The sequence below is a fragment of the Chrysemys picta genome, chromosome 8 (genome assembly GCF_011386835.1).
Source record: "Chrysemys picta bellii isolate R12L10 chromosome 8, ASM1138683v2, whole genome shotgun sequence".
NCBI classification, from domain to species: Eukaryota; Metazoa; Chordata; order Testudines; family Emydidae; genus Chrysemys; species Chrysemys picta.
The window spans coordinates 2935379-2954669 of NC_088798.1; the positions used below are offsets into that span (position 1 = coordinate 2935379).

At 59.4% G+C, this 19291-nt stretch overlaps 5 non-coding genes across 5 annotated transcripts; all 5 read left to right on the forward strand.

Annotated features, from left to right (window-relative positions):
• Window positions 1–1356: 1356 nt before the first annotated feature.
• On the forward strand, window positions 1357–1520 carry LOC112061407 (U1 spliceosomal RNA). The gene has a single exon (XR_002890238.1). It is a non-coding gene; the product is annotated as a U1 spliceosomal RNA (small nuclear RNA).
• Window positions 1521–7957: 6437 nt separating this feature from the next.
• Window positions 7958–8121, forward strand: LOC112061715 (U1 spliceosomal RNA). The gene has a single exon (XR_002890355.2). It is a non-coding gene; the product is annotated as a U1 spliceosomal RNA (small nuclear RNA).
• A 1463-nt stretch (window positions 8122–9584) lies between these two features.
• Window positions 9585–9748, forward strand: LOC112059330 (U1 spliceosomal RNA). Its single transcript, XR_010590120.1, has one exon. It is a non-coding gene; the product is annotated as a U1 spliceosomal RNA (small nuclear RNA).
• Window positions 9749–15042: 5294 nt separating this feature from the next.
• Window positions 15043–15206, forward strand: LOC112059329 (U1 spliceosomal RNA). Its single transcript, XR_010590118.1, has one exon. It is a non-coding gene; the product is annotated as a U1 spliceosomal RNA (small nuclear RNA).
• A 3082-nt stretch (window positions 15207–18288) lies between these two features.
• Window positions 18289–18452, forward strand: LOC135973318 (U1 spliceosomal RNA). The gene has a single exon (XR_010590119.1). It is a non-coding gene; the product is annotated as a U1 spliceosomal RNA (small nuclear RNA).
• The last annotated feature ends 839 nt before the right edge of the window (window positions 18453–19291 follow it).

The window sequence follows — 19291 nt, forward strand, 5'->3', positions numbered from 1 at the left end:
TGGAGTCCAAAGGCCACGAGGAGTGGGGGGCAGGGCCCCTGTTCATGCCCACTGACCAGCCTGGCTGGGGGGAGAGGGCAGAGGTAATTCCAGCAGCTGCCTCCTTATCCCTCTGGCAGGGGCGGGGGGGGGTGAAATGCGCGTCAGTCCCTTTATGGCACCATAGAAACCGGGCTGGGGCTGGGGCTAGCCTGAGGCAGAGCTGGGTGGGGTGGGGGAAACCTGCTGCCTCCGGCACCTGCCCCAAACCCCCTGCCCGGTTCTGGCTCCCAGTGGGATGATGCCTGGGACAAAAGGGGAGCTCGCCCCACCCCGCCCCAACCCCCCACCAGCCGGGATTCCTTGGGTGCAGGGAGGGGCCAGCCGCTGCTCTGCCAGGATTAGCCAAGCCTGGCACGGCGGAGGGGCCGGCTGCTGCTCGGAGCCCCTGCCCTCGCTCGTGCCCCTGGAGCCAGCTCAGGCCTGGGGGGGCTGTCCCCACACACAGGCTGGGGGTGCAGGGAGCTGGGGGAGCCGAGTTGGAGAGTGACCCTCTCCCTAGTGCGGTGGCTCAGACACAGCCTGTCCTCTGACTTGGCCAACCTCATGGGGGGGAGGAGTGAGTGATGGGTGCTGCCCCCGGACCTCTGTGGGGGGTTCAAAACCTGTGCCCCCCGCCCCCAGCAGCTGTAACCCCTTGGGTGCCAGGCCCGCCCAGGCTGCAGGGCACGTTCCTGTAGGGCGGGGTCCGGGTCACGCCCCCAGCTGACCCCCCAAATGCTGTTGGGGGGTGAGGAGCTGCCCCACCCCATGACTGTGCCAGAGTGGGGCAGGGGTCCCCGGCCGCGCTGAGATCTCCCCGCCGCCCTGGCTCGATGGGCCCCACCCAAACCCCCCCCGTAGGGTGACCAGACAGCAAATGTGAAAAATCGGGACGGGGGTGGGGGGTAATAGGAACTTATGTAAGAAAAAGACCCAAAAATCAGGACTGTCCCTATAAAATCAGGACATCTGGTCACCCTACCCCCCCGCGGGTTAGCCCCCGTAGCGCTGACGAGCCAGGGCTGGCCTGGGGAGAGAGCCGGGCCTGGACAGGCAGGGGGAGGGGCCGACCGGAGTGGCGGAGCCGCAGGAGCACGTATGCAGATATGGATGGGAGCATAGCATTGTGGGAGCGGAGGCAGACTGCCCAGCAGGGCCCGAATTTGGCACACGGGGCTCGGCGTGGAGAAGGAAGGACCCTCGGGACAGGTCGAGGCAGGTTACGATACTGGGGGCCGGTGTGGGCGAGACCGGCGGTCGGGGCGCGGCGGTCCGCACCGCGAGTTAAAAGTAGGAGGCGAGCGAGGGCGGGCGGCGGCTGGGCGTTAGGAACTCATACTTACCTGGCAGGGGAGATACCATGATCACGAAGGTGGTTTTCCCAGGGTGAGGCTCATCCATTGCACTGCGGGTGTGCTGACCCCTGCGATTTCCCCAAATGCGGGAAACTCGACTGCATAATTTGTGGTAGTGGGGGACTGCGTTCGCGCTCTCCCCTGGCGATTGGTTAAAGGCAGACAGAAAATTGTATTATAAACACACCATATTCATTGGTTCTTTATTTCGTACTTCACAGTTTGTTTGGTTTTTTCTAACTACGGGTGTGTTTTCTGAGCTTCTGTGTCATTTTTTATCTGTGGTCTTTTATCCATTTATTCCTTTCGGGTTTCTTTCCACTTCCCCCCCCCCCAAGGTCTGTCCAAAAACTGTGTTTTCTCTGGTGTCTAGGAAACGTTTTTGTTACTGTGACAGAGATTAGGCTGGCAGTACCCTGTGCTGGAGAAGGTTTTTCCATTGCTTTAGGCCCACCGTCTCCCCAAATGCCCGTGGGGGGTTAGGGCAATGTGGGAACGTGTTTCCCTTTACACACTCCTGACTTATGTGTCATCACACACCAACCTCCCGCCTTTCGTGGAGATGGGTGGTCTACACCAACAGGAGAAGCCTGACTACGCTCTTGACTAGAGCACCTGGTGGTGACAGCCACAGGGGTTTGAAGGGAGCCAGACTCTCCAAGAGGCCCTCAGCCTGTCTTGTCCTAGTGCTTCCCCCCCTCGCCCCCACAGGGTGGCAGCCAAAAAAAAGCCTGTAGGGCAAAGGCAGAGTTCCGAAATGGAGAGCTGGGGCAGGCATCCAGCCAGTGGCACCACTGGGTTTCCCCATCGTCTGCCCTCTGCAGGGGCCACCTCCGCTGTAGACCGCTCGGAGGCCTCCACAGGGTCAGCCTAGGAGCCGTGCATACAAACCGGGGCAAGCTGCAGAGGGCAGGAAGGTCAGACGAGGCCCCATTCAACACTGGGGGGGAGGGGGGAAGAATGGGTCCATGGACAGCTGAGGGTGCAATCAAGGCACTGGCTGTGGGGGAATCCCTAAGGCCGATGTGTCCAGAGCTCTCTGGCATGTGGAGTGGCTGGAAACCCCCTGGGCTTCCCCTGGCCCTCAAACCCAGTGTGTAAGCACCTGCTGCCCCCTTGTGGGGAGAAGGTGCAAGTGCAAGGACCTCTTGGGGAGCCCCTGCCCAGGGGAAGGCTTGTGGCCCTCAGGCCCTGGGGGGAGGGGAGATGGGGTGTACTGGTCAGGGTAGCGTCCCTGTGCTGGAGGGGGGCTTGTCCAGTGCTTGCCCTGCCTGGTGCTGGCACCTGCATGTGTCCAGGGCAGCCCAGGGTGTCTCAGCCCAGCTCCTCTGAGAACTGGGCCTGGCGCACAGGGGTTGCAGCATTTGCTGCACTGGATCCACTAACTGCTTGAGGGGGGGGTAGGGGCCCCTTCCCCCCCCACACACACACACAACTGAGGGGCTGCCCCAACCCACTCAAGTGCTCAGCTCCACCAGGTAGGCGCGCTCAGTGATGGCACATGCAGCCTGGGCCTCTTGCCTCCCTTCCCGGGCCTGGTGGGACATTCATTCTCCCCAGCCTTGGGGCCGGGCTGGGTGTGCCGTGAACACCTCACCCCAGCTCTCGGGGCTGAGCGCCCCAAACTCATTGCATGGCCAGGCCCAGCACCAGTCCCAGGCTGAGCCAGCCGGTGCCCTTAGCCAGCAGGAAATGACCCTGCGTGTGCCCCCTGCCACCAAAGAGTGGTGGGAAAGGAGCCCTGGCATCTCCCCCACCCCACAGATCTCCCAGCTCTGCACAGGGGCCTGGCACCCCCAGCCCCTCACTGAACACACCACAGGCCTGACCCATGTTTCTGGGGTTTCCAGCTCTGCCCTGTGGGCAATCGCCGAGCGGGGGCCCAGTGTGTGATGAATTTGTGGGGCCTCAGCCGGTCATCACTGATATTTTCATACACCTGCACAGCTGCTTCCTCGCACAGTTCGTGTCCAATGCCCCCCCGCCCTGGTCCTGTTCACAACGTGGCCTGCGTCTGATGCCAGCCTCCCCATCCTCCCACCTGGTGAGCTGCTCGCTTTTGCTCCATGCAGGATTCTGGAACTAGGCAGAGGGCTAGAACCCAGCCCAGCTGCTCTGCTCTAACCACAGGGCCCCACACCCCTGCCAAAGCCGGGGCTAGCACTCCCTGCTCTAACCACAGGGCCCCCACATGCTCCCAGAGCTTGTTAGAACCCAGGTGTGTCCTCATGCCTCGTCTGCTAGGCCCCCCCCATCTAAAAGAGACCAGCCCCTCACTATTTGGTCCGGCCCCGCGGGCGACACCAGGCACCAGCCTTGTTATGTGTTTTTAAACAAGCCCCTTTGCATTTGCTGCCCCACAATGAGCTCCCCATAAACATCCCAGAGCGCTACCATGATGGCCCCTTTGGGCGCCACTCCAGGCACGACACTCCGCCGACCCCATGTTCCCGGGGGCTGTGCATGTGCTGTTAGTGTAAGCTGCCCGGGTGCAGGGCAACGGTGGGACCGAATGGGCCCATGCCCCTGCCCCCCCAAGTTCATTTGGCTGGGCCCCGGCTCCCCCAGCACTTTGCAAAGCTGCCGGCGGCTTTGGCGCTAGCGAATGGGCGCTGTTGTCAGTAGCTACCGGTGTGGTGCTCTGCTCTTGTTCCATGATGAGAACAGTCGGCTGCGTGCGTGTTCCCTCTATGTGCAGCCCCGGCTCTGCACAGATCGCTGACACAGCAAACCCCGAGAGAACCCCCGAAGACACAGACTCTAGTAAGGTACGAAGGAACCCGAGCCAGGTTTGTTATCAAACAAAGCGCAGTAATAGTTTCCTATAGACTCTACAGGACATGCTACGTATATGTGCCCCCTTGACCGGCTCAGTCACTGGCGGGACTTTCCACTGCCCCCTAGGCCAGACAAAGATGCGCACTCCGGGACCTACTTTGATACAGTTACAGGACAGATTACTCATCCCTACTGACGTATTAGGTTCAGCCCCTTGGCTCATTAGGGTGCTGTCTCCCCTTTGATCATGTTGTTCAAGACAGACAGATCTATCCATCATGCTGTCCTGTTTTTAAGATGCACCTGCCTGTTCCTTGTTATGTCTGTGGAGTGTCCAGACGTCATCTTGGCACAAGTTCCTCTTCTCGCCACTTCTGTGAGTGAGGCCTGTCTCTGGCTCACAGCCCAGCTTTTGCGTAGCAATGCCTGGAAGTACTTTGGTTCAGGCTTCAGGCCTCTGACACAAGAGTTTATATTTCAGGGCCTCATCTTACTACAGGTGCCATGTCAATGCAAAGCCGGCCAAGTCCTTTGGACCGAGCGCTGGGTGGGGGCGGGCCCGGCTCGGCAGCACGTGGCAGGTGCCAGACCGAGCTGCGTGCCAGACGGCGGGTCCATGGGGCTCCTTTCTGTACCGTACAGCTTGGCTTAGAATCATAGAATATCAGGGTTGGAAGGGACCTCAGGAGGTCATCTAGTCCAACCCCCTGCTCAAAGTAGGACCACCTCCCTAGGTAACCCATTCCAGTGCTTCACCACCCTCCTAGTGAAAAAGGTTTTCCTAATATCCAACCTAAACCTCCCCCACCGCAACGTGAGACCATTACTCCTTGTTCTGTCATCTGCCACCACTGAGAACAGTCTAGATCCATCCTCTTTGGAACCCCCTTTCAGGTAGTTGAAAGCAGCTATCAAATCCCCCCTCAGTCTTCTTGTCTGCAGACTAAACAATCATGTGCTCCAGCCCCCTAATCATTTTTGTGGCCCTCTGCTGGACTCTTTCCAATTTTTCCACATCCTTCTTGTAGTGTGAGGCCCAAAACTGGACACAGTACTCCAGATAAGGCCTCACCAATGTCGAATAAGTGCTTCAGAATTGATTCTTTGAGAACCTGCTCCATGATTTTTCCAGGGCCTGAGGTGAGGTTGACTGGCCTGTAGTTCCCCAGATCCTCCTTCTTCCCATTTTTAAAGATAGGCACTACATTAGCCTTTTTTCCAGACATCCGGGACCTCCCCTGATCGTCATGAGTTTTCAAAGATAATGAGGCACTGCATTGGTTAGTTGGGCGCTGACCGTTCTTTGGACCCACAGCATCTGGCTGGCATCTCCTCCTGTGCCACTCACAGCAGCTCATGCAGTGAGGGGAGCCCCTGTGGCACGGCAGGGCCTAAGCCACGCTCAGGGGCTAGACAGGCCAGCACTCACACCAGGTGTCTGCCCAGCTTGGCGGCACGTTCAGCACCAGCTGGCTCGTTAATGGGCACATGCCAACCTAGAGCCAAGCACAGTGCTTTGGGCCTGGCCCAGCTGGGTGGGCTGCGATTCCTCGCCTGCTGAGGGGGGCTGGTGCCATAAACCCTGCCCGTGCGGGTCACATCACATGCCTTAAAACAGTCCCTGTAGCCCCCAAACACAAACCAGGCAGTGCCGAGAGCACCGGGCCCACATCCAGGTGTGCACAGGGGTAACTGGTCAGCAGGGCTGGGGCAGGATTAGGCCCAACGGGCAGGGCCAGGGCAGGATTGGGCCCTTGATTTTCCCCTGAACAGGCCCCCTGGAGCTGAGCGATCAGCACCTGAATGATGCAGACCTGCACCCCACCCCACCATTGGCCACGGGGTTCCCCGGCCCTGCCCCTGTGGGACCTGCCCCCTGACCCAGCCAGGTTAGACCCAGACCTGAGAAGCTGTGACTAGACCTGACACAAGCTCATGGCTCTGTGCCCCACGCACAGGAGCCTACTTGCTGCAACACACCTGGAGCCAGGTGTGGGGCTGGGCGGGGGACTCCTCGGCTTTGTGAGCAAGTTATTCCAGCTGCTGAGTGAAAGCTGGGGCCCTGTGTGCACCCCCCAGCTCTGCCCACGCCCCCCACTCCCAGCCCCAGCCTACAGCACCCCGTGCTGTTCTGCTGCCTGACTTTGGCTGGCATTACCAGTGCCCCTCACCCCGACCCGCAGCCCCCTGCTAGCCCAGCCCTGCCCCCCCCCCAGCTCTGCCGGTGCCCCTCACTCCTGACCCGAAGCCCCCTGCTAGCCCAGCCCTGGGCTCCCCCAGCTCTGCCGGTGCCCCTCACTCCTGACCCGCAGCCCCTGCTAGCCCAGCCCTAGGCTCCCCCAGCTCTGCCAGTGCCCCTCACCCCGACCCGCAGTCCCCTGCTAGCCCAGCCCTAACTCCTGACCTGCAGCCCCTCCCGTTCTCATTACTGCCCTGTTTTTCTCATGTGCCTGAGTGGGGCTCTGGATGGGTCCCCCCCCCCGCCTCCAAGCCTGGGGTTGGCACTGGGTGTTGCCCATCCTCAGTGCCCCTCCCCCACCCCCCGCTGAGTCCTTTGTTCCCAGTGACTCTGGAGTCCAAAGGCCGCGAGGAGTGTGGGGCAGGGCCCCTGTTCATGCCCACTGACCAGCCTGGCTGGGGGGAGAGGGGCAGAGGTAATTCCAGCAGCTGCCTCCTTATCCCTCTGGCAGGGGCGGGGGGGGGGTGGGGGGTGAAATGCGCGTCAGTCCGTTTATGGCACCATAGAAACCGGGCTGGGGCTGGGGCTAGCGTGAGGCAGAGCTGGGCGGGGTGGGGGAAACCTGCTGCCTCCGGCACCTGCCCCGAACCCCATGCCCGGTTCTGGCTCCCAGTGGGATGATGCCTGGGACAAAAGGGGAGCTCGCCCCACCCCGCCCCAACCCCCCACCAGCCGGGATTCCTTGGGTGCAGGGAGGAGCCAGCCGCTGCTCTGCCAGGATTAGCCAGGCCTGGCACGGCGGAGGAGCCGGCTGCTGCTCGGAGCCCCTGCCCTCGCTCGTGCCCCTGGAGCCAGCTCAGGCCTGGGGGGCCTGTCCCCACACACAGGCTGGGGGTGCAGGGAGCTGGGGGAGCCGAGTTGGAGAGTGACCCTCTCCCTAGTGCGGTGGCTCAGACACAGCCTGTCTTCTGCCTTGGCCAACCTCATGGGGGGGGAGGAGTGAGTGATGGGTGCTGCCCCTGGACCCCTGTGGGGGATTCAAACCTGTGCCCCCCGCCCGCAGCAGCTGTAACCCCTTGGGTGCCAGGCCCGCCCAGGCTGCAGGGCACGTTCCTGTGGGGCGGGGTCCGGGTCACGCCCCCAGCTGACCCCCAAATGCTGTTGGCTGGTGAGGAGCTGCCCCCACCCCATGACTGTGCCAGAGTGGGGCAGGGGTCCCCGGCCGCGCTGAGCTGTCCCCGCCGCCCTGGCTCGATGGGCACCACCCCGACCCCCCCTCGGGTTAGCCCCCGTAGCGCTGACGAGCCGCTGCCCGCCAGGGAAGAGAGCCGAGCCTGGGCAGGCAGGGGGAGGGGCCGATCGGAGGGGCGGAGCCGCGTGAGCACGTATGCAGATATGTATGGGAGCATAGCATTGTGGGAGCGGAGGCAGACTGCCCAGCAGGGCCCGAATTTGGCACACGGGGCTCGGCGTGGAGAAGGAAGGGCCCTCGGGACAGGTCGAGGCAAGTTATGGCAGTATGGGCCGGTGTGGGCGAGACCGGCGGTCGGGGCGCGGCGGTCCGCCCAGTGGGTTAAAAGTAGGAGGCGAGCGAGGGCGGACGGCGGCTGGGCGTACGGAACTCATACTTACCTGGCAGGGGAGATACCATGATCACGAAGGTGGTTTTCCCAGAGTGAGGCTCATCCATTGCACTGCGGGTGTGCTGACCCCTGCGATTTCCCCAAATGCGGGAAACTCGACTGCATAATTTGTGGTAGTGGGGGACTGCGTTCGCGCTCTCCCCTGGCGATTGGTGAAAAATAGACAAATGAACCTTTTCTTGGCTTGTTTGCACTATACTGTGTGTTGAGTATTTCCTTGTTTGTTCACATGCTTTCTCGTTACATTTCGTGGGCTTATTTGCTGTTATTGCTGTGGGGGATATTACTGCTTCAGTTTCCAGAGTATAGAAAAGATATGTGGTTCGTGTCCTGAAGGGGAAACTACGGGGGGGAGTACAAACCGAGACCCTGGGCCGGGGGTGTCAAACTAGCTCCTGGGAGTTTCCGCGGCCATCCCGTTCACACACATCTTGCATAGATACCTCGACGCACTGCTTCACCAAAAAGGCCCGTTACCTGGGGCAGCAGCCCCTGCCAACCCAGCCCAGCCTAGCCCTGCCTGGTCCTCTTCTGCTGCGGGGTCAGGGCAGATCTCTGTCCCAACACAGAGCAATAAGAATAAAATAATAATTATTCATTGGGAAATAGCAGCACAATGCAGGGGTGGCAGCAGTTCCTGCCCCCGCCCGTGGGCACTGCCCCTGCTGGCAGCACCTGGCGCAGGTCACCAGTCCAACAGCTAGCTCCAGCTCAGTGTTCAGCTGGCGTCCACGCAAGGGTGCCAGCGCTCACAGCTGAGAAATGCTATGGAGCCCCACGAAGGTATGTGTGTGAGGGGGGTGGGAGACCTCCTGCCATTCTGTGTCTCCCCTCCTTTCTCCCTCTAGTTCTGGGGGTTGAGCCCTACAACCCCCAGGATCATGCCTTCCACCATACAACTCTGGTGAAACTGGCATATTTTATCTCCTTTTCCTTCTAGCGCTCACAGCGTCTCTTCTCCGCTCTGCCCGCTTCCTGGGCACGGGAGCTGGATCCGGACGCACGGCAGGCGTCAGCTAGGAACCACGGTGCTTCCCGGGGCAACCTGTGCGGAGACACAAGGCAGCTAGGTTAGCCGGATCCCCCGTGCCCACCAGCTGGGCTACCAGCTCTGCTGGCTTCTCCAAGGCATCTGTCCACAGGGGCCTCCCACACGCCATGAGCACCTGTGGAGTCAACACGCTCCATGACCCAGATGTGCGTGGGCAGGCTTGCACCCTGCACGTGTCCCAGTCTGACACCCCCCCCCCCCCCCCGCCGCCGGGTTAGCCCCCGTAGCGCTGACGAGCCGGCGGTGGCCAGGGGAGAGAGCCGGGCCTGGGCACGCAGGGGGAGGGGCCGATCGGAGGGGCGGAGCCGCGTGAGCACGTATGCAGATATGTGTTTGAGCAGAGCATTGTGGGAGCGGAGGTAGGCTGCCCAGCAGGGACAGAATTTGGCACACGGGGCTCGGCGTGGAGAAGGAAGGGCCCTCGGGACCAGGTCGAGGCTGGTCACGACACTGGGGGCCGGTGTGGGCGAGGCCGGCGGTCGGGGCGCGGCGGTCCGCCCCGCGGGTTAAAAGTAGGAGGCGAGCGAGGGCGGGCGGCGGCTGGGCGTTAGGAACTCATACTTACCTGGCAGGGGAGATACCATGATCACGAAGGTGGTTTTCCCAGGGTGAGGCTCATCCATTGCACTGCGGGTGTGCTGACCCCTGCGATTTCCCCAAATGCAGGAAACTCGACTGCGTAATTTGTGGTAGTGGGGGACTGCGTTCGCGCTCTCCCCTGGCGATTGGTGAAAAATAGACAAATAAACCTTTTCTTGGGTTGTTTGCACTAATGTGTTGAGTATTTCCTTATTTGTTCACATGTATTCTTGTTACGTTTTGTGGGCTTATGTGCTGTTATTGCTGTGCAGCTAATGCTCAAGTGACAGGGGGCGGATATTACTGCTTCAGTTTCTAGAGCATAGAAAAGATACGTGGTTCGTGTCCGGAAGGGGAAGCTACGGGGGGAGTTCAAACCGAGATCCTGGGCCGGGGGTGTCAAACTAGCCCATGGGAGTTTCCCCGGCCATCCCGTTTACCCACATCTTGCATAAAGAAGAACAGGAGGACTTGTGGCACCTTAGAGACTAACAAATTTATTAGAGCATAAGCTTTCGTGGACTACAGCCCACTTCTTCGGAAGTGGGTGCCAGTGCTCGCAGCGTTTCTTCTCCGCTCTGTCCACTCCCTGGGCACGGGAGCTGGATGTGGACGCACGGCAGGCGTCAGCTAGGAACCATGGCGCTTCCCGGGGCAACCGAAGAAGTGGGCTGTAGTCCACGAAAGTTTATGCTCTAATAAATTTGTTAGTCTCTAAGGTGCCACAAGTCCTCCTGTTCTTCTTTTTGCGGATACAGACTAACACGGCTGCTACTCTGAAACCTGACATCTTGCATAGATACCTCCACGCAGCGCTTCACCAAAAAGGCCCGTTCCCTGGGGCAGCAGCCCCTGCCAGCCCAGCCCAGCCCTGCCCGGTCGTCTTCTGCTGCGGGGTCAGGGCAGATCTCTGTCCCAACACAGAGCAATAAGAATAAAATAATAATAATTATTCATTGGGAAATAGCAGCACAATGCAGGGGTGGCAGCAGTTCCTGCCCCCGCCCGTGGGCACTGCCCCTGCTGGCAGCACCTGGCGCAGGTCACCAGTCCAACAGCTAGCTCCAGCTCAGTGTTCAGCTGGCGTCCACGCAAGGGTGCCAGTGCTCGCAGCGTTTCTTCTCCGCTCTGCCCGCTCCCTGGGCACGGGAGCTGGATGTGGACGCACGGCAGGCGTCAGCTAGGAACCATGACTCTTCCCGGGGCAACCTGTGCGGAGACACAAGGCAGCCAGGTTAGCCGAATCCCCCGTGCCCACCGGCTGGGCTACCAGCTCTGCTGGCTTCTCCAAGGCATCTGTCCACAGGGGCCTCCCACACGCCATGAGCACCCGTGGAGTCAACACGCTCCATGACCCAGATGTGCGTGGGCAGGCGTGCACCCTGCCCGTGTCCCTGTCTGTGGGCACGAGCGTGCAAGCCCACTAGGTATGTACAGATGTGCACTGTGTTTGTGTGTGTGTGCACCCTGTGTGTGTGGTGGCATGCATGCACCCTGCACATCTCCCTGTCTGCGGGCAGGAGTGTGCGGACGCGCACCATCTGTGTGTGCGTGTTCGGGGTGCATACACAGCCGCTGCTTTGGCATCAGCGCCAGGGCTGCCAACGCACAGGGAGTGTACCCCCAGGGGCAGTGCTGGCCCCAAGATCACCCCCAGGGGCGGACGGGTGCTGGCACTGCCTGGCAGGGGTGGGGCGAGGGAGCCCCTGGCACAGGGCTCAGTCCCCAGGCTCACCTAGGGCCTCGCGGAGCCATCTGCCCGTCCCGGGTCGTGGAGCACGAGGGTCTTGGACGTGGCCGAGCCGGGGCCCTGCAGGCAGGCGGGCCGGGCTCCTCTGGGCAGTCGGACTCGCTGTTCTCGTAGCTGTCATGGGTGTAACCCTGCAAGGGGCCCGGCAGGGGAGGGTGCAGGGCTAGCGTCACGGAGGCCGTGGCCGTCACCGTGGTGTAGCGGCCGCTGTAGGTGGGGAGGGCAGTCTGCAGGGGCTAGGGAGCTCGGTGTGGGGCAGTCCTGGCGCCGGGGGGGCCGGGCTGGGGCAATCTGTGCTGGGGCAAGTCCCGGAGATCCGGGCCGACTGATGGGAGGGAGTCACCGGCAGCCAGGGACTGGGTCTGGTTGGTGCTCGGTGGCTCCTTCTTCCCTGGCGGCTCCTGGTTCTCCTGGTAGGTTTTCACCACCTGTGCAGGGCAGAGACTCCCGTGAGTACAGCAGGAGGAATGAGCAAGGTGCCTTCTTGCCCCCACCTGGGAAGTGAACTCATGAAAGCACCTCTGAATTCTGAGTCTCTGCTGACCAAGGACAATACCGGTGAGTGTTCATGAGGCTATTAAGAATGCTAGAGACGCAACACAGTTCATGCGAACAAACATGGCTGTGGCATCGTACTTTCTATTTAAGCAAGAGATACCACACACTACAAACTGGAGGCCAATGTTAAGTGCATTGGTCATCCTGAAGTTGAACAGTGGTTCCGAACAAGACCAGCAAATGCTCGCTACCTTTCTGCAAGAAACTTAACTGACTGGCTAGACGCATGTGGCGCAACACTGAAAAACTCAACTGTTGAAAAAGTGAAGAACTCTCTCACCACATTCAAAACATTTGCATACATGGCTGATGAATGCACCGATGCAAATGAGCATCAAGTATTAAGTCATTGTGTCTGGTCAAGTGTAGGTAGTCTCTTGGTCTAGCCAAGGCCGTGATCAAGTGTCTGGATGTTTTTGGTCTTTTGGCCTCGAGATGAAAACCTTGTCTTTATTTCTGGGACCTTGAAGTGAAAACATTCTCTAAATTATATCTTGATGTCAGTGGTAGGCCAGTAGATGCATTTCTAGATGTTCAAGTTATAGAAGACACATTGGCTGCATCTGTGACAACCCACATCTTAGAAGAGTTAAATGCTTGTCAACTGGACCCCAAACAGGTGGCTGCTTGTGCATTTGATGGAGCTGCAAACTTCTCTGGAAGTGGAGTACAAGCTTTGCTCAGAGAAAAGTGTAACCCTAATATATCTCCTACACACACTTCAGAGGCCATCTAGTCCAACTAGTGCTAGTACAAGCTGCAGAATCTTCAAAAGACATTAAAAATCTATACATGTAATGTCTTCTTTATATTATTTTTTCAGCAAGAGTCCCAAAAGACCGAATATTTTGGAAAATATAGAAGATACACTGGGACTGAAGTTCAAATTAGTCCAACCTGGGAAAACCCGCTGGCTTTCTCATGAGCGATTCTTGGCTTTTGTCTTAAAGTTACTCCAGTTGTTATTACTGGCTTTGGAAAGTATCTACCAAGATGGGATGGATCTAAGTAGTGAGGCTGGTGGATTACTTTTGCTACAACATTCAGAGAAGACTATTGCCATTCTCTCTCTTGTAAGTCTACTGTTGAAACCACTTGGGTCATTAAACAAGGCCATCCAGGCATCTGCTACAACAGTAGTAGATCTTTGACCAGCAAAAGAAGCTACATTTGGATCAATCAGAGAGCTGTCCATTGAAAAAGTACTGGAGGAAGCAAAGACTTCAGTCCAGAAGTTGAGTAATGAAGGCATTTATACTGAATCCTTAAATGAACAGGACAAGAAGTGTTTCTTAAGACAACTGAAAAAGTACACAGACTTCCTTCTTAAAAATCGACCACAGCGACTTCTAGATAATGTTTTCACCCCTCAGCTCACAGAGAGCCGAGAAGCTCAACCTCTATGTAGCTGCTTTTACAGCTGCCTGTCCTATAAAACACTGACAGTTGAGTGGAGTGAGGCACTACCAGCAATGGGGCTGCCATGTGATCAGGATAGAATGGAGAATTTGAACACAGAGTGTTCTCGGCTCTCCGAGCTCTGGTCAAGTGAAAAATTTCTCTAAGTCCTATGACAAATGACTGGAGATTTGACTTCAACTTCTTTGTTATCATCACTAGTGGCTCAACCCGATCTTTGTGTTTTGTTTCCTGGGGTGAAAGAAGTAGGAATTCATCTCTTGCTACGCCCAGTCACTACAGCTACAGTTGAGCGTCCTTTTTCACCACTGAATAGAAATTTGTGTCCTGAAATTCACGAGCACATGGCTCTGCGCCCCACCCCCAGGAGCCTGCTTGCTGCCCCTGGTGCAGGCCCTCTGGAGCCCCGGGGCGTGGGAACTCCTTGGCTTTAGTGAGCAAGTTATTCCAGCTCTGAATGAGAGCTGGGGCCCTGTGTGCACCCCCCAGCTCTGCCCGCGCCCCCCACTCCCAGCCCCAGCCTACAGCACCCCCTGCTGTTCTGCTGTCTGACTTTGGCTGGCATTACCAGTGCCCCTCACCCCGACCCGCAGCCCCCTGCTAGCCCAGGTGTGAAATGCGCGTCAGTCCCTTTATGGCACCATAGAAACAAGGCTGGCGCTGGGGCTAACCTGAGGCAGAGCTGGGCGGGGTGGGGGAAACCTGCTGCCTCCGGCACCTGCCCCGAACCCCCTGCCCGGTTCTGGCTCCCAGTGGGATGATGCCTGGGACAAAAGGGGAGCTCGCCCCACCCCGCCCCAACCCCCCACCAGCCGGGATTCCTTGGGTGCAGGGAGGAGCCAGCCGCTGCTCTGCCGGGATTAGCCAAGCCTGGCACGGTGGAGGGGCCGGCTGCTGCTCGGAGCCCCTGCCCTCGCTCGTGCCCCTGGAGCCAGCTCAGGCCTGGGGGGGCTGTCCCCACACACAGGCTGGGGGTGCAGGGAGCTGGGGGAGCCGAGTTGGAGAGTGACCCTCTCCCTAGTGCGGGGGCTCAGACACAGCCTGTCCTCTGCCTTGGCCAACCTCATGGGGGGGGAGGAGTGAGTGATGGGTGCTGCCCCCGGACCCCTGTGGGGGATTCAAACCTGTGCCCCCCGCCCCCAGCAGCTGTAACCCCTTGGGTGCCAGGCCCGCCCAGGCTGCAGGGCACCTTCCTGTGGGGCGGGGTCCAGGTCACGCCCCCAGCTGACCCCCAAATGCTGTTGGGGGGTGAGGAGCTGCCCCCACCCCATGACTGTGCCAGAGTGGGGCAGGGGTCCCCGGCCGCGCTGAGATCTCCCCGCCGCCCTGGCTCGATGGGCACCACCCCGACACCCCCCGCCGGGTTAGTAGCCCCCGTAGCGCTGACGAGCCGGGGGTGGCCAGGGGAGAGAGCCGGGCCTGGGCACGCAGGGGGAGGGGCCGACCGGAGGGGCGGAGCCGCGTGAGCACGTATGCAGATATGGATGGGAGCATAGCATTGTGGGAGCGGAGGCAGGCTGCCCAGCAGGGACAGAATTTGGCACACGGGGCTCGGCGTGGAGAAGGAAGGGCCCTCGGGACAGGTCGAGGCAGGTCACGGCAGTGGGGGCCGGTGTGGGCGAGACCGGCGGTCGGGGCGCGGCGGTCCCCACCGCGGGTTAAAAGTAGGAGGCGAGCGAGGGCGAGCGGCGGCTGGGCGTTGAGAACTCATACTTACCTGGCAGGGGAGATACCATGATCACGAAGGTGGTTTTCCCAGGGTGAGGCTCATCCATTGCACTGCGGGTGTGCTGACCCCTGCGATTTCCCCAAATGCGGGAAACTCGACTGCATAATTTGTGGTAGTGGGGGACTGCGTTCGCGCTCTCCCCTGGCGATTGGTGAAAGATAGACAAATAAGCCTTTTCGTGGGTTGTTTGCAGTGTACTCCTGAGTTGTTTACATGCATTTTTGTTACCTTTTGTGGGATTGTGTCTTTGTTGCTATGCAGCTGATCCCAAAGTGTCAAGGGGTGGATATTAGTGCTTCTAGATCGTAGAAATATATGTGGCTGCTGTCCGGAAGGGGAAGCTGTGGGGAAGAATTCAAATCGAGACCCTGGGTCAGGGGTGTCAAAGTAGCCCCTAGGAGTTTCCCCGGGCATCCCGTTCACACACACGTTGCATAGATACCTCGCGCAGCGCTTCACCAAAAGGCCTATCTGGGCCCTCCCCTGGGGCAGCAGCCCCTGCCTGCCCTGCCCGGTTGTCTTCTGCTGCGGCATCAGGGCAGATCTCTGTCCCAACACAAAGCAATAAAAATGAAATAATAAATCATTGTGGAATAGCAGCACAATGCAGGGATGGCAGCAGTCCCTGCCCCCGCCCGTGGGCACTGCCCCTGCTGGCAGCGCCTGGCGCAGGTCACCAGTCATCCAGGCATCTGCTACAACAATAGTGGATCTTTGACCAGCAATAGATTTAAAAATTGTATTAAGATGATGTTAAAAAAAATAGTGAACAGAGTTTGAGCATAGAAGTTTCTGGTCATCAGGGAATAACATACAGATCATCGAGGGTGCAGAGCTTGGTTTAAGATACGGTGGCATGAGGAATACATAATCTGCAATATCCCTGATTGGGGGTAAATATCCCTGATTGGAGCCTGCCTCTGCTCCCACCAAATCTCATGTGGTGAGATTTAATGTTCAGGGAGTTTATGGTTCCAGTTCATATGATTTGGATCAATCAGAGAGCTGTCCATTGAAAAAGTACTGGAGGAAGCAAAGACTTCAGTCCAGAAGTTGAGTAATGAAGGCATTTATACTGAATCCTTAAATGAACAGGACAAGAAGTGTTTCTTAAGACAACTGAAAAAGTACACAGACTTGCTTCTTAAAAATCGACCACAGCGACTTCTAGATAATGTTTTCACCCCTCAGCTCACAGAGAGCCGAGAAGCTCAACCTCTATGTAGCTGCTTTTACAGCTGCCTGTCCTATAAAACACTGGCAGTTGGGTGGAGTGAGGCACTACCAGCAATGGGGCTGCCATGTGATCAGGATAGAATAGAGTGGAATAAATGAAGATTTGACTTCAACTTCTTTGTTATCCTCGCTAGTGGCTCGACCCAATCTTTGTGTTCTGTTTTCTGGGGTGAAAGAAGTAGGAATTCATCTCTTGCTACGCCCAGGCACAACAGCTACAGAAATTTGTGTCCTGAAATTCACTTGCACATGGCTCTCTGCCCCACCTCGAGGAGCCTGCTTGCTGCCCCTGGTGCACGCCCTCTGGATCCCGGGGTTCGGGGACTCCTTGGCTTTAGTGAGCAAGTTATTCCAGCTCTGAATGAGAGCTGGGGCCCTGTGTGCACCCCCCAGCTCTGCCCGCGCCCCCAACTCCCAGCCCCAGCCTACAGCACCCCCTGCTGTTCTGCTGCCTGACTTCGGCTGGCATTACCAGTGCCCCTCACCCCGCCCTGCAGCCCCCTGCTAGCCCAGCCCTGGGCACCCCCTCAGCCCTGCCGGTGCCCCTCAATCCTGACCTGCAGCCCCCTGCTAGCCCAGCCCTAACTCCTGACCTGCAGCCCCTCCCGTTCTCATTACTGCCCTGTTTTTCTGATGTGCCTGAATGGGGCTCAGGATGGGTCCCCCCTCCATCCCCCCGTTCCCGTCTCCAAGCCTGGGTGTTGCCCATCCTCAGTGCCCCCCCCGCCGCTGAGTCCTTTGTTCCCAGTGACTCTGGAGTCCAAAGGCTGCGATGAGTGGGGTGCAGGGCCCCTGTTCATGCCCACTGACCAGCCTGGCTGGGGGGGAGGGGGGCAGAGGTTATTCCAGCACCTGCCTCCTTATCCCTCTGGCAGGGGCAGGGCGGGGTGTGTGTGTGTGAAATGCGCGTCAGTCCCTTTATGGCACCATAGAAACAAGGCTGGGGCTGGGGCTAGCCTGAGGCAGAGCTGGGCGGGGTGGGGGAAACCTGCTGCCTCCGGCACCTGCCCCGAACCCCCTGCCCGGTTCTGGCTCCCAGTGGGATGATGCCTGGGACAAAAGGGGAGCTCGCCCCACCCCGCCCCAACCCCCCACCGGCCGGGATTCCTTGGGTGCAGGGAGGAGCCAGCCGCTGCTCTGCCGGGATTAGCCAGGCCTGGCACGGCGGAGGGGCCGGCTGCTGCTCGGAGCCCCTGCCCTCGCTCGTGCCCCTGGAGCCAGCTCAGGCCTGGGGGGCCTGTCCCCACACACAGGCTGGGGGTGCAGGGAGCTGGGGGAGCCGCGTTGGAGAGTGACCCTCTCCCTAGTGCGGGGGCTCAGACACAGCCTGTCCTCTGCCTTGGCCAATCTCATGGGGGGGAGGAGTGAGTGATGGGTGCTGCCCCCGGACCCCTGTGGGGGATTCAAACCTGTGCCCCCCGCCCGCAGCAGCTGTAACCCCTTGGGTGCCAGGCCCGCCCAGGCTGCAGGGCACGTTCCTGTAGGGCGGGGTCCGGGTCACGCCCCCAGCTGACACCCAAATGCTGTTGGGGGGTGAGGAGCTGCCCCCACCCCATGACTGTGCCAGAGTGGGGCAGGGGTCCCCGGCCGCGCTGAGATCTCCCCGCCGCCCTGGCTCGATGGGCACCACCCTGACCCTCCCCGCGGGTTAGCCCCCGTAGCGCTGACGAGCCGGGGCTGGCCAGGGGAGAGAGCGGGGCCTGGGCAGGCAGGGGGAGGGGCCGACCGGAGGGGCGGAGCCGCGTGAGCACGTATGCAGATATGGATGGGAGCATAGCATTGTGGGAGCGGAGGCAGACTGCCCAGCAGGGCCCGAATTTGGCACACGGGGCTCGGCGTGGAGAAGGGAGGGGCCTCGGGACCAGGTCAAGCAGGTCACGGCAGTGGGGGCCGGTGTGGGCGAGACCGGCGGTCGGGGCGCGGCGGTCCGCCCCGCGGGTTAAAAGTAGGAGGCGAGCGAGGGCGGGCGGCGGCTGGGCGTTAGGAACTCATACTTACCTGGCAGGGGAGATACCATGATCACGAAGGTGGTTTTCCCAGGGTGAGGCTCATCCATTGCACTGCGGGTGTGCTGACCCCTGCGATTTCCCCAAATGCGGGAAACTCGACTGCATAATTTGTGGTAGTGGGGGACTGCGTTCGCGCTCTCCCCTGGTGATTGGTTAAAGACAGACAAATAAATGTTTTTCATAGGCTGTTGGCGGTGTTAACTGTTCTCTTGTTTGTTCTTTCATCCATTTTTTTTCTTGTTTTGTGTTAGTACTTTGTTTTGTAGAGCTTCGTGACTTTTTTTCCATCCTTTTCTATCTCCATCCCTTTTGTTTGTCTGTTTTTTGGGTTCATCTGTCCGAAAATTATGTTTCATACAGCAAGCTCCTGCCTTTCATGGAGGTGGGTGGCCTACAGCGATGGAAGAAGCCTGACTAGCCTCTTGACTGGAGCGCCTTGGTGGTGACACAGCCACGGGGGTTTGAGGGGAGCCAGATCCTCCAAGAGGCCCTCAGGCTGTCTCGTCCTAGTGCTGACCCACACGGCCCCACAGGGTGGCAACCAAAAAAGCCTCTAGGGCAAAGGCAGAGGAGCCAGAGTTCTGAAATGGAGAGCCGGGGCAGACATTCGCCCAACTTGAGTGGGTTGGGGCAGCCCCTCAGTTGGGTGTGTTGGGGGGAAGGGGCTGCCCCAACCCACTCAAGTGCTCAGCTCTACCAGGTACACACGCTCAGTGATGACACATGCAGCCCAGGCCTCCTAGCTCCCTTCCCGGGCCTGGTGGGACATTCATTCTCCCCAGCCTTGGGGCCGGGCTGGGTGTGCCGTGAACACCTCGCCCCAGCTCTCGGGGCTGAGCGCCCCAAACTCATTGCATGGCCAGGCCCAGAACCAGGCCCAGGCTGAGCCAGCCGGTGCCCTTAGCCAGCAGGAAATGACCCTGCGTGTGCCCCCTGCCACCAAAGTGGTGGGAAAGGAGCCCGAGCATCTTTCCCCCACACCGC